General features: G+C 53.2%; 1 long non-coding RNA gene across 1 annotated transcript; it reads left to right on the top strand.

The window, feature by feature from the left end:
• Positions 1-12,573: 12,573 nt before the first annotated feature.
• Positions 12,574-14,187, top strand: LOC138173122 (uncharacterized). Its single transcript, XR_011171326.1, has 3 exons — positions 12,574-12,672; positions 13,725-13,890; positions 14,068-14,187. It is a non-coding gene; the product is annotated as an uncharacterized lncRNA (long non-coding RNA).
• The last annotated feature ends 342 nt before the right edge of the window (positions 14,188-14,529 follow it).

A 14,529-nucleotide genomic window follows, 5' to 3' on the forward strand; every position in this document is an offset into this window, starting at 1 on the left:
CTCTCCCTCTCCCCCTCTCCCCTCCTTTCCATTTCTCCATTTCTCTCTCTCTGTCTCCCTGTTTCTATTTCTCCCATTCTGTCTCCTTTCTCTTTCTGTTTCTCTCCCCCATTCTTTGTCTTTCTTCTTTCTGCGTTTCTCTCTTCTCTCTCTGTGTCTCTCTGTCTCTGTTTTTCTCTCTCCCTCTCTGAATAAATTCAGACTCAAAGAGGTTAAAAGTGACTCATCGAGGGTCACATAGGTAGGAGGTGTTAGTTAGGTCTAGAATTCAGGGCTCTTCTCAACCAAGCCTTTGCACTGTGGTCTTTGCACTAGACCACACTGCCTCTTGGGGAGGGGGTCCAGTTATAAGACTGTAGAATGCCTCAGTTTCTTCATTTGAAAAATAGAGGTGCCACTGGCAATTCTGTCCTGTTCCCTGGGATGCCTTGAGGTTCCAAAATGGTGACCATGGATGAGCTTTGTAAAGAATGACAAGGCTGCTTGGGCTGTCATAAGGAGGGATGCCATGGCCGCCAGGCTGGGTCAGGGGCCAACACCAGATTCAACCAGGGGCATTTCAAAGAAATTTGGGATCCTGCCAGCCCAGCTTTCTCCCTTCCCTGTCTTTCTAGAGTCCTGGCTTTCTACTCCAGCCCCTTTCACACCTGACTTTGCAGTGTACTTACCTATGGACATGCCAGACTAGCCTAGGAGACTATAAGTTCTTTGAGGGCAGCACTGGCTTATCTCCTGCTTTTGTATTTTGACTTTCTCATGGTCCAGGTGCTTAATAAATATGGAGGCGAATGAGGAGATGGAAGTGGGGCAGCTTGGGACAGATCAGACCCCTCTTCACCCCACTCACCCACCTCCAATTATAGGAACCTCAGCAGGACAGAAACTCTGGCCAATTCTGTCTTTATTCTTAGACAAAGAGTCTGCTCTGAACCTCTGGCTCCTTTCCAGGAGCTGGACAGGAAGATCATGTTTTTAATCACTGTTCCCCAAGCTACGAGTCAGTCCCCATCTTCCATTCCAGGCTCCTTTCTACAGTCCTCTGCAGCATAAAGAAGAACATCTTAGGGACCAATTAGTTCAGCCCCAACCTCTACATTTTAGAGAAAATCAATTAACCTATCAACAGCTGCCCAGAGCTATGCTCTAGCTTTGCAGGGGGTGAAGCAAAGAGAAGAGGAGCAGTCTAGGATTCTGCCCTCAGGGAGCTCCTAGTCTGGGAAGAACACTGTACATACAGTTGTGGAAGCTGAAATCCAGAGCCTGGAAATAATTCACCCAAGGCCACCCACCAAATTAACAGCAGATCAGAGACTAGAATCAAGTTTTTGCTGAATGTCAGCTTAGGGCTTGTGGTAATTCAATTAAACATTTATTCTCCTGGCAAAAAAAATTACAATTTATCTAAAAAAATGATTCACTACACCCCAAATGCAAGCAGGGTGTGATGGGACCAGTTTGAACTGACTTGCTCAGGGGAACTGATTGCTAAAGTTTCAGTTGGAGTAGTTACACCTCAAGAATAGACAAAGGCCACAAATTGGGGATCGATTTCTTGTTTTGTGGTTTGTCTAGATTTAAGAAAGTGATGGAGAAATTATTAAAAATGTGGATTAAGGGGCGGCCAGGTAGCACAGCGAGTAAGAGCACTGGCTCCAGTGTCGGGATGACCTGGGGATCGAATGCAGTCTCAATTATTACCCACCCAGAAATAACTGGCCGTGTAACCTTGAGCAAGTTACTTAACCCCAATTGCTTTAAAAAAAAAATGTGGATTAAACTTAAGTATATTGGGTGTGCATTTTTTTGAAGAGAGAGTTGTTAAACATTTGTCAGCACACCCCTGGATGCAAGGATGGTTCAACAAGTAATGTGTTCCTATTAAAAAAAACATCCCTAAATACATGGTTATATCAATAAATAGAGAAAAAGTCATTGACAAAGCACAGCACTCATTCATGCTAAAAACCCTACAAAGAAAAAAAATGAGAAAAAGTATATATCTAAAGCAAAAAGCTATTGTTATTAACAACGGGGCAATACTAGAAACTTTTCTAATAGAGGAGTAAAACATAGACCCCCACTTTCCCAACTTTTATTTGATGCAATTCTAGAAATATTAGCAAAAGAAATGACAAGGAAAATAAAAGGCCTAAAGATAGGTGAACAAGAGGCTAAATTTCCCTATTTTCTCTGACAAGATAGTCCACTTAGGAAATCCTAGGGAATCAGAAAAGAGACTGAGAAAATCAAAGGCTTCAGTAAAGTTGCAGGCTGCCAAAGAAATCCCTAAATCTATAGCATTTCTACATAGTAATAACAAAATCTAGAAGCCAAGGGCAGAAAAGAGAGCCCTTTTAAAAAGAACTACACAGTGCATGAAATGTCTGAGAGTCAAACTACTCAAGTATGCTCACTGCCTATAGAGTTACAATTTTAAATACAACCTAAGTGGAGGAATATTCAGTGTTCATGGTTGGGTCATGCCAATATAATAAAAAATGACAATACTACCAAGGTTAGTGTGCAGATTTAGCATTAGACCAATCAAAACTCCAAAGGAATGCACTACAGAAAGCGAAAAATAATAACAAAATTAACTTGGAGGAACAAAAGATCTATAGTATTAGGGAAAATAATGAAAAAAGGTAGATATGAAAGGGGACCCGAATTTCCAGGATTCAAACTGCAGTATAAAGCAATAATCATCAAAACTATTTGGTACTAGCTGAAAAATAGAAAAGTAGATTGATGTAAAAAAAGTAGACTAGACAAGAGAGAATAAAAAATAATGAAAATCAGTGATGTAGTGTTTAATAATTCTGAAAACATAAACTAGGAAAGAACACTCTATATTTGGCAAGAATTCCTGAGGAAGCTGGAAAGCAATCAAGCAAAATTAGGTTTAGATTAACACCTTACACCATACACCACAATAAATTCAAGATGGATACATGACTTGAATATTAAAGATCAAATCATTTGAAAATTAGAAGAGAGGAGGATGCCATACCTTTCACAGCTATGGGTGAGATAGTTGGTGGGTGCTGATGACGTCTCTGAGAGTGTATTGAGGGAAGGGAAGGAGGCACAGGGCACAGCCTGGGAGTCCATTTGTGTGTAGAGGATGGGAAGCATAAGCTGATTCGCGGTCAGACAGGTAGGAGGAGAACAAAGAGAGAACAATGTTTTAAAATTCAGAGAGGAGTGTCCAGAGTGGTCAGCACGGTTAAAGGCTACAGAAAAAAAGAAAAAGAATGAGGGCTGAGAAAAGAGGCCGGGGGCTTGTGACTGTTGAGGGATCAGTTTCAGGAGGGTGCTGGGAGTGGAAGCATGAAGACATAGCCATACCCCACTCAAACCTAAGAAGTGAGTAATAAAGATGGGTACACAAATATTGGGGCTGTTCTTCCTCTGTCTCCCCAAACACTGGTCTTATGGACACATGGGGAAAAGGTGAGTACCTCAGACTCCATGCTGAGGGACCACGCTGGCTGGCTACTGTGCCCCAAAGAAGGTGGAGGCTCTGTGTCCCTGGGTGGCCAGCAGGTGCCGCTGCTGTGCAAGCCTGGACCAGGGTTCGGGACTGTGCCGCCCATCAACGCTCCTGAATAACCCTAGCACCCATTTCTCTATTGATTCCTCCCCACAGGTAGGAATAGCCCTCTGAGGCAGGTAGAAGTAGGCACCCTCCCCTCCCCCCCTCAGTTAACATCCAGGGACCCCAGATCTCAGAGAAGTTGATGACTTGCCCAGAGACACACAGGCAGTGCACCTGGGACAGGGCTCCTTCCACCATTCCAAGTGCTCCATAAACGCCAAGAGTCAGAGGTGCATTTGGGGGCCAGAGAGATCCCTTCTCCCCGGAGGAGCTATTCTGGGGGGAGGGGGTGTCCTTTGCAAACATGCTTCATCATGGGAATGTTTTTATCTTTTCACCTCCATCAACCCCGCCCCCATCTCCAGGTTGGGACGAAAAGCAAACAAAGAAGAAAAAACATCCCAATTCTGAGACCGCCAAACACTGGGTCCAACGGGGCCTGGCTTGTGGCCGGTAGACCCCACCTTGCTGCCACGGAGGAAGAGGAAGGCTTTGTCCTCTCTTCTCTGGGACCTTGGTTGGGTTTTCCATTACTCGGGGCTCTGCTTCCTCTTGCTGACCTTTTCTACACATGTCATCATTAAGTATGTTTTTTTCTTAGTTCTGCTAATTTTGCTCCGCCTCCGTTTATACAAATCTTCCCACGTCACTCTAGACTTCTCATATCTATCACTTCCTCCCACACAAGAATATCCCACTCTCTTCATACTCCATGACGTTGCGAGCCATTTGCCAAGCGATGGGCATCGATGGAGTTTCCCGTTCTTGGCTCCCACTACAAGGCTATGTCTCTTCAACCTTGGTTTCCGCTTTTGACCCCCTTGGGCATATGTGCAAATGGTGGGGTTTCTAGGTCAAGGGGTATGTCACTTTGCCTAACGTGCAAACTGAACTCCAGAATGGTGGGAACATTTCACAGCTGGCCCCAACGGAGCATCAGGGTGCCGATCTTCCACCAGCCAGCCAGCATTGACTCTCCCCTCATTCATCACGGAGGCCATTCCGATGGTTAACCAGCCAATCGGGGGATGAACTGGTCATCAGATATTTGTTAAGCACCTACTACGTGCCAGCCAAAGCTCTGGGCACTGGGGCTTGCAAGGACAAGGACCAGCCAGTGCCTCTCACCAGAAGCTGGCATTCTCACAGCAGGCACGTGGTGAAACCTCCAAGCTGCTGTGATTTGCATTTCTCTCACACGTCCCTATTTGGAGCTTGTTTTCATCAGGCTATTCAGTTAGTCATCTTTTTTGAGAAGTGTTTGTTTATCTCCTCTGACCCTTTTAAGGCCCCTGGGGGAAATACCCTTTTGCTACTGACCCTCCAGGGTTGTGATGGGGAAAGTAAGAGAGAGCTAGAGGGGTTGGGGCTGCTGCCATCAATTCACACGGGTCCTTGGTCCCCAGGGGAGTGCCCACCCCCATCCTGCTCTGCCTTCAGGGACCCAAACACCTGCCCTCCCACCAGAGCTAGGCCTCCCTGCCTCAGAAATCCCCCCCCCTTTACTTTGACAACATGGACAGAAACCAGAGGTGGCCATGACTCATGACTAGCTGGTGAGCTCAGCCTTCTCCAAATGGCCAGTGACAGAGCCCCTCTTCCACATGACATACCTTCATATGCCCCAAGACAGCTGCGACGTTGCCTCCCCCCCCACCCAGTTTCCCCTTTCCAGGCTAAACTGGAGCCCGGCCCCAGTGGGTCAGAGCCCAGAGAATAAAGGCTTTCAGGAAGGAACCCTGGCTCTGCCTGCCACTTGTGACCTTTGGCAGTCACTTGACCCCTCGGGCCTCAGTCTCCCAGTCTGAGCCATGGGCTCGTGAACCCGGCCCCGTGAGATCAGGGAGGAGCTGAGAGAAGCCTGTTATAATTATCCAGCGCCTGCCCGTGATCTCAGAGCCAGATACAGGAGCTGACGGGGAACAGAGGATCCCACTCAGGGAGCTGAGCACACCCCCGGCCTTCCCTCAGCACCTCCTTTTAGAGCCTGAGTCAGTGAGCAGAGCTCGGGGATGGGCACCCTGCTTCTGCCAGAGCTATTCCTGGAGCCTCCTCCTCCCTCCTACCCCCGGAATCCATCTCCTGTCACTGACACCCCCAAGGGCAGCCGTGAGAAGGGGAGCGAGGGAGGAGGTCCTGGGAGCTGGAAGATGCCTTGGAGACCACTGAGCACCCTTATTACCAATGGGGAAACTGAGGCTCCAAGGGAGGGGTCCCAGCCTAGCTGAGGCCTTGGACCAGGCAGGCAGCACAGCTTTGCAGTCAAGAGGGCCTGGGTTTGAATCTCAGCTTTGCCCTGGTGGCACTGTGGGACCTTAGATGAGTCATTTTCCTTCTTTTTTCTGAAACCGAGGGCCTCGGTTTCCTAATTTGTTAAATGAAGATGGTGGTCTCTCAGGGCCCTTCCAGGTCTGACATTTCATGTCTCCTGTTTACAAATCCAGAATTCACTGGCCTCCTCCTCTGGGTTTCCGTGTGAAATGAGGTGGGGTAGACCAGAAGGAAAGCACCATGGGTGGGAGGTCTCGAGGCTCAGGCTCCACTCCCCATTCTACTACTTTGTTGTGTTGTATGACTTTGGAAAATCACACTCTTCTTTGGGACTCAGTTCCCCCTTCTGTAAAATGAGGGAGCCCTCCCAGCTAGGAACGTCTCAGGTCTGATTGGTAGCATCAGAAACTCAACCTTCTGTTGGCCAGGGCTCTTGGGTGACTGCTGTGGCTTGGGGGCTCCTGCCTCCCTCCCCTTCTCTCTTCTGGTACCATTGGGTCTCAGTTCGTCCCTACATGGGTCACGGGACTAGGCCTGAAAGAGGAGCTGTGAGGTGACCTTTAGGGCTGTTCTCCCCCAGGCAGCCTGCCCTTGCCCCAAGATCTGTGTCTTGGGCAGGAGAGAGAGGTCTCAGCTTCCCCCAGGATGGCCCTATCCCAGCTCCAGTTACTGCTAAGTCCAATGCGGTCATTGACCCCACTCAGAGACTCCCCCTCCCCCTCCCATTTTCCTGTGCCTAATGCCCTGGAATCTTCTGACTCACCCCAGTCACGAGCTCGGAGGTCCTCATTTTACAGACTAGGAAACTGAGGTTTGGAAAGGGGCAGGGATCTGTGCAAGGTCATGTAGGGAGTTAATGGCAAAATGGTTATAAGCCCCAACTGGCATCAGAACAGATGGTGAGATGGTCTTTTCTACTAGAACATGTGTGAATTAGCAGCTTTGGAGAGCAGGCCTCCAGGGGGTGGGCCCTGCCTGGCACTGGTCAGTTATACAGGGGGGCCATAGACCATCTCACCAGGGGCTGGGGCAGGAGAGCTGCAGATGCTCTGTTCATGCCAGGAGGGAAGCATGGGAAGAAGGGAAGCCTGAGGGGTGGGGCGTGGGTGGGCGAGGTCCACCACAAAGGTGTTGGGGAGCAGCCTTCACCCAGGACTGGGCGCAGGACTCCTCTCAAACACGATAAGAGCTGTGACTCAGGGCTCCGTCCGGCAGGGCATTCCTGAGTGTCGGTGACCCCGGAGGTCCTGCTCAGCCCCAGCTTGAGAGACATCAGAGGCCGAGGCCGAGAAAGCCAGCCGAGAGCCAGGTCCTAAGTGACAGAGGGAACACTCTGACGGTGGAGGTGGCCTGAAACTGGGGAGTGTGTGTGTGTGTGTGTGTGTGTGTGTGTGTGAGAGGCTGTGTATGTGTGTGTGGTTTGTGTGTGTGTGTGAGTGTGTGTATGTGTCTGTATTTCTTCACCAGTGTGACAGGTAGTACACCTTGTTCTGAAACCTGATAGCTTTGTTCTCTCGGTCCACAGCGTGTTGGGATGGGCGGTGGGCAGCAGTGAGTGGGTGGTGTCATCTCCTAGCTCAGCAGAGCTGAGGCTGCCGGCCCCCTCCCCCTACCCAGGCCTGCACCCCCCCCCATTCCTCTGTATGTAGGGAACATCCCCCAAGGCCATGACCAAAGCTCTGAGCCTTATCAGAATCTCCTCAACTGAATGACCTTGGACAGGTCATTTAGTCACGGGATAGAGACTCTGGTTGCCCTTGGCCCCATCTGGAGCCTTGAGCTCTGCTCTGGGCACCACAGTCTAGAGAGGACCATGAGAAGGCAGAGAGTGTCCAGAGGAGGGTGATGGGGAAGGGCCTCAGCTCCCTGCCCCCCCCCTCACCCCAGAGGAGGACCAAGGAAGCCCTGCCTTCAGGCATCAGGGCTGCCTCAGAGAACCTTCTCCACTCCTCCCATGGGGGACAGACATGCCCACTCAGACCTCAGCTGGCTCTGCTCTCTTGTCCTGAAATATTAAAACTCTGTCACTGTTCATTCCGTTTTCTATGGGCCTCAGTTTTCTTTTCTGTGAATGGCAGGGTTGGACTGTGTGAGCTGTAAAAGTCCTTTCTGACCCTCCCTGTTCTGATTCAATCAAATGGCCTTGAACCATTCTGCTTGGCCCTAAGGGACCAAACTGGGGTCAGTGAAGGGGAGACACATACAGGGAGGTCTCTTTGGACTCAATGTGGAGAAAAAGTCCTTCACGAGCTGTGTTTCTGAGCATCAGTCTCCCTGACACCTTTCGTTAAGGTCTGAACTCCCCTCCATGACCCTTGGACAACCAAACACCAGGAATTTTCCTAATTAAAAATAAAAAATCTGTCCTATGAGGCCTTACACAAATGACAAACACATGGACCTGGAAAGGCTGACAGTGATGAATGGCTCCTTTGGCCCCATGGTCTTCCTGCAGCTGAGCAGTCCCCAAGTTCTGTGAGCTCTTAGAAAAGGAAGCAGTGAGCACTGGGAGCTAGCGTGGGATCACCAAGAACAGATCAGACTGAACCTTGCTCCATTTTGTGGCAAGGTTCTTGGTGATCACGCCTGGATTTAAGCACGACATTGCACAGAATCTCTCACGACATCCTGGAGGACAGATTTGGGTTCTCTCTGAAACAGAACTTCCTGGTGGACAGAGCGGTACAGTAATAGTGAGGTCTGCCTGGTAGGTGGTGAGCTCCCTGTGCCTCAGTCTCCCTCTCCATCCTCTCTCCCTTCTGGGAAGTCTAGGGTCTTCAATGATGACCTAGATAATCAACAGCAGGTGCCATAATTTCATTTCTATGGTGCTTTAAAGTTCCCAAGGACCCTCTGAGGTAGGTGATACAAGCATCATCATCCCTATTTCACACACGAGAAGACTGAGGCTCAGGAAAGTAAAGGGGTCTCTGGTGGTCACCCAGGACCACTGCTTCTTCTTACAAACGTCAGAAAAGGGGAGGGGTTCCCCAAAGCCACGAGGTTTACAAACAGTAGAGCACTCCACGGTACTCCCTTGGCCTCAGTTTCCCCACCTGTAAGATGGGAGGGGACCGGACAATGACAGTGGCTCTTTTCCCAGAGCAGCCCATGAGGCAGGTGGTAGAAGTCTTACTACCCGCGTTCTGCAGATGAGGAAACAGGCTGGAGGGGCCTACAGAAAACTCCAAGTTCCTCCCTGCTGAGTTTGCAGAGGAAGAAACAAGGCGCAGGGGGCAGAGGTCTTCTCCCCAGCCGCTGGCCCTGTCCTCCCTCCAGGCCACCCCTTTTCTAAGCTCAGGAAACAGACACAGCCCAAGGTCAGTCAACCGGGACCGATCAGCATCCCCAGAAAGGCCTGAATTCCCGAGCCCCCCGGCTGGGCTCTCTGTGCACCGATGCTGAGGGGCTGGAGGGTGGCATTGGCCAGGACATTCCTCAGTCAGCGCCCTGCTGGAGGGTGCGGATGGCTGGCACAGGTGCGTCACGGGGGCCACTGACGCGGGCCCTGCAGCCGGCCGGGCCGGGTGGGACAGCATACCTGTGCCAAGGGCGCTCAAGCAGAGGGAACAGGACTGGTCACATGAGCCCTGAACTTGTTCCAGCTCCTTCTCTGGCTCGGTGCCGTGGGGGAGGGAGGGCAGAGGAGGGGGAGGCACATTCCCAGGAGGATCCATGTGATGCCCGCCGGGCCGGTCAGGTGGGGAGGGCCACCTGTGGGAGTCGGACAAGGAGCTTGGGGCTGGAGGCCGGCATTCCGCGGAGAGCTGGAGGCAGGCTGGGCTGGGGGACTCCAGCAGGAAGGGGCCTTTGACAGTCATGCCCAGCCCTCTCCCAGGCCTACTCGTGCCTGGCTGGGAGGTCCCTAGGCGCCCAGCCTGGGACTGTTCCCCCTGCCTCCCTTACAGGCAGGCAGAGCACAGAACTGGGCACATAGGGCTGACGGCTTGTTGTGAGTGATGGGTCAGCCCAGAAAAGGAGAAGAAGGGCTGAGTCCTGGGCCCCAGCTTGGGCCCCTCGGAAGCACATCCTGGGATGGCTGGCAGACAGGGAGGTGGAGGATTAGGGACCAAGGCCAGCCTTGGCTACCGACTCCCTGTGTGACCTTGAACAAGGCCCTTCTCTTTTGTGCCTCAGTTTCCCCACCTGTAAAGTGAAAGAACTGGACTTGGATAAACACCAGAAAGTCTTTTTAGCTCTGATAGTCTGTGGTTCTGTGTGAAAGTCATAGAGGATCCCCTGTTAGACCTGGGAGAGGCCTTAGAACAGGGGATTCCAGAGCTGGGGGGAGCTTAGAACAGGGGACACCAGAGCTGGGGGGAGCTTAGAACAGGAGACGCCAGAGCTGGGGGAGCTTAGAACAGGGGATGTCAGAGATGGGAGGTAGCTTAGAACAGGGGATGCCAAAGCTGGGGGGAGCTTAGAACAGGAAATGTCAGAGCTGGGAAAGAGCTTAGAACAGGGGATGCCAGAGCTGGGAGGGAACTGAGAGCAGTGAACACAAAATATCAGAATTGTAAGACACCTTAGGATATGGAACATCTTGTCAGAGCTGAAAAGGACTCTAGAATATTAGAATGGGTAGAGAAAGGAGGGGAACCTTCCACTCTGTGGGTTAGGTGCTGTTATCGCCCCATTTTACAGTTGGGGAGACTGAGGCAGGTGGGGTTTAAGGTCACACAGCTTGTGGGTGCCTGAGGTCACTTGGGACGCTGCTCTTCCTGACCCCATGCTCTCCCTAACCACTGCACCGCCCCAACATGTGGGACGTTGTTTTACAGCTGAGGAAGCAGAAGCCTGGAGGGGGGAAGTTGCCATGCCCCCACGCTGTGGCCCACCCGCTGCCCAGCACGCAGACAGGGCTGACACCAGGGAGGAGGCAGGTGGGGGTGTCTCTGCCCACTCACAGTATCTGAGCATGGGAGAGCTCCCCAAAACGGCAGTGGGGGGAAGTTACAGCAGACAGGCTTGGGCTGCCGGTGAAGAACTTCCTAATATTGAGCTCTGTCCCCAGGGGAACAGCGGCCTTGGGAAGTGGTGAGCTCCCTGGCTCTCGTGGTCCCTCGGAGTCTGGGCCCTCAGTGGCTGGGCAGGTCGCAGGGAGGCGTCTCCACTGGGGCCCCACTGCTCTGAGCTCCCCAGGACGTCCTCCTTCTGCCCTGTCTGGGTTCTCACCCTCAGACAGATTCCCACATCTGCCGAGTGAGATGACAGGGTGTTTTTACCGGCCCTCCCCTCTCTGTGGGAATGCTCCCCTGACCTGGCGTGTGGAGGACCAGCCTGGCAGGGGAATGATTGGCTTCTCCCCCTGCACACTCCGTGCCTGGCTCCGAGCCAGCCCAGCCCCCCTGGGTCTGCCTGTGAATCAGCCTGGCTGGCTCAGAGAGGGGGCCCCCTCCCCACCTCCCAGCAGCCTCCCTGCTTGCTCTTCCCAGCTCTGGGGTCTCAGACAGCGGAGCCAGGGCTTTCAAGGAAGCTCCGTCCATCCTTACAATCCACAAGCACTCATTAGGCACCTACTGAGTACTGTGATGGGCACTGGGCTTATGAGGATAAAGAGGAGAGCCGTCCTGGCCTTGCCATGGAGCTCTTGTAATGCCAAAGCAGAAACGAAGGTGGGTCTTGCCCTGAGCAGCTTCGTCGGAGGTGGTGGGGACCCTCCCCTGAGACCCCTCTTGGAAGGCATCCCCAGGTCCCGGGGCTGGGGCCAGGGCTGCTCTCTAGGGGCGTGGGGCCCGGCTGCGAGGCCTTCCCACCCCCCAGAGCCCCTCAGTTGGCATGTACCTGGCTCTGCATGTGGCCAGAGCCTAGCCCCACATAGGTTAGGGCTTTCGCTGTTCCCAGCAGAGGGGGGACCAATGATTCCCAGAGGTCCCTGAAGGACACACTCAGCACTCCCAGGTGGTGATCACCACCCATGCAGATGACCCATTTTCCTGGTGGATGGTGACTAGGCTTTAATTACTGGGGGCAAAGAGAGCCTGGGGAGGGGGGACCAGACAAGAGAGTCTGCTTGTCTTGACTTCGCCCTCGGTCACAGGCTTCCCCAGGGGTTAGTCCCCTCTCTTCTCCCAGCCCTGGGGCCCATCGTGAGTGCTTCAGCCCAGCCTGACTTCCTCCAGCCCTCTGGGGGGTCCCTGAGGGCAGGGCCAGGCACTGGTCCTCTCCTGCCTCCCCTTACAGCAAGGACAGGGCTGTACTGGGTGGGGTGGGGCCCATATTAGCTCAGTAGATGCTTCTCCTCTGACTTAATTAACGGCCCTCTGAGGTGACGTCTCCAGACCGGCCACTGCAGAATGCTCTCCCCCAAGGGCTCAAACCCCTGCCAGGTCTGGCGCTCCCACCTTGAGGATCTGGGGAGATCCCCAGCACCCCCTCCCAGGGTTCTTCAAGAAGAGAAGCTGATGGACCTCTGGAAAGAGGGGCCTCTGTGTGGGGCAGGAAGGGCGGCAGGGGGAGAGATGGGGCTAAGAAGGGGGACAGGAGCCACACCAAAGAGGGCCTTGAATGCCAGGCTGAGGGGACTGGACTTTAGAGTCAAAATCAAATGGGGCAGGGGGCACATCTAAGAACAGCATATTAACGTTGTCTGTGCTTTATTGTGTTTTTATTTATTTTGTTAAATATTTCCCAATTGCATCTTCATTTGGTTCAGCCCGCCTTGGTCTGACATGTCTGTGGGCAATGGGGAACTATGGAAGGTTGTTGAGCCGGAGAGCAGCATAGCCCAGCCTGGGTTTTTGGAAAGTCACTTTGGCAGCTTGGAGGAGGAAGGTTAGAGATGGAGGCCAGGCCATGTCCAGGTAAGAAGTGGCAAGGATGACAGGAGCTAAGGAGGTCCTGGGGTGGGGAGAAGAGGGGGTGGGCAGGAGGGAAGAGACGGGGAGACAGACCACCCAGGGCTGGGCCAGAGGCGGGCCGAGCCAGGCCAGAGCCAGGCCGAGCCAGGCCGAGCAGGGGTCTTACTTCCTGCAGGGTTCTGCGGCTGATGGGGGTCCCACACTCCTCACCCTCACCACGGCTACCCAGGTGTCTCTCCCACGGGTCTCTGTCTCTGTCTCTGCTCCCAGGATTTTCTTCTCCTCCATCCTTCATCCTCCTCCTTCTCCCCTCCTCCTTCACTCTGTCAGGCCTGGGGCCCAATTCCCACTCATTAGGCCCTAAGGGGAGAGGGGACCAGACCCAGATCTGGATCTAGGCTCTACAGCCTGCTGGCGGTGCCATCTTGGGCAAGGCCCCTCCTTGGCCCTCTCCCAGGCCCCCTCAGTCACCAAATGCGATGGGGCAGGTGGGGTTGATGGTCTCTCAGGTGCCTCCCTGCGCTGACCCTATAAATCTCTGGTGATTCTATCTCCATATGCCCCAGAGGGCAGACAAATCCCTACCATGGGTAGAATTTCAGGGGGGCGTGGAGTGATGTAATCCTGCGGATCAGATGGCCTTGTTCCCATGGAATTCATCTCGGCTGGGCTCGTGAGAGTGACTGTCTGGGGTGGCAGGACACGTGAACGTGCTTACACGTGTGCGTGCACCCACACACACATGCGTCTCCCCTGCCAGGCCCAGGGAGGGTGGGGGTCCCAGTGCCTGACCCCTCCCCTTCAGGCAACTGAGTCTGGGCTATACTGGCCCACAACGAGGAGGAGAGTGTGGAGTCCTCAGGCTTCAGAGGATGATGGAGAGGGGGTCCAAAGGAGGCCCCGGCCAGCCTCATCCAGCTGTCCCACTTGCCAGCAGCATATCCGTCTAAACTGGGATTATTCTCCAGTCCGGCCCTGGGGCAGAGGACCAGGCCAGGGTCCCCAATGAGAGTTGAGCTTTCAGAGATGAAAAGATGGGCTGTCCTTCCTGTTAGGCCTCTGGACATCCCTGACCACATCCCTCAAGCTCTGAAATGTCCCAGCAGTGGGGATGGGCAGCCCCCCACCATCCACATCCTCTCCTTCAGTGAGACCAGGAGAAGACTAGACGGATACTGGCAGGCCTGTCAGAGGTGGAGGCCCAATTAGGCCACTTGTGGGGTGACACATGGCAAAGCCCACCCTCCCTGGGCCTCACTCTGCAGTGGGGAGGGTGGAGTGAATCGTGGGGTCCTCAGTCTAAGGCTCAAGGGACCTTGGAGGGTATCAGATCCTCATTTTACACAAGAGAGTCCCAGGGTAGGATCTGAATCCAGATCTCCTGTTTTTAAACCCCAGGACACAGGACCCCAGAATCTCAGTGCCGGAGCATCTCTTCCTGTTCTCAGGAGCCCTGAGATTTGGGACTATGGAGCCAGGGAGCCTCTGTATGGGGAAGGGCGGGGCAGCAGGGCACAGACCCCCTGTGGAGCCGATCTTGGGGCTCCTCATAACATCATCACCCACAAACTCAGCCCCCTTAATCAGAGCCCCCTCCCTCTGATGGGGGAGGGTGAACATTGGAGAGCTCCCCCCATCTCCATCTGAGGACGGGGCCAAGGCAGCGCTGCACCCACCAGGCCACCCTTCCCCTTCTCTCTCCCCTTCCCTTCTTCTGCTCCTCATGTATTCTTTCCCATGAGATTGTAAGCTCCTTGAGGGCAGGGACTGTCTTTGGCCTTTCTCTGTATACCTAGTGTTTAACTCAGTGCCAGGTACACAGTAGGAGCTCAATAAATGCTTGCCTGCCTGAGATCTGAG

The sequence above is a fragment of the Petaurus breviceps genome, unplaced genomic scaffold (assembly GCF_028583685.1).
Source record: "Petaurus breviceps papuanus isolate PSGF00001 unplaced genomic scaffold, PetGlider_PUasm1.0 564, whole genome shotgun sequence".
Lineage (NCBI taxonomy): Eukaryota > Metazoa > Chordata > Mammalia > Diprotodontia > Petauridae > Petaurus > Petaurus breviceps.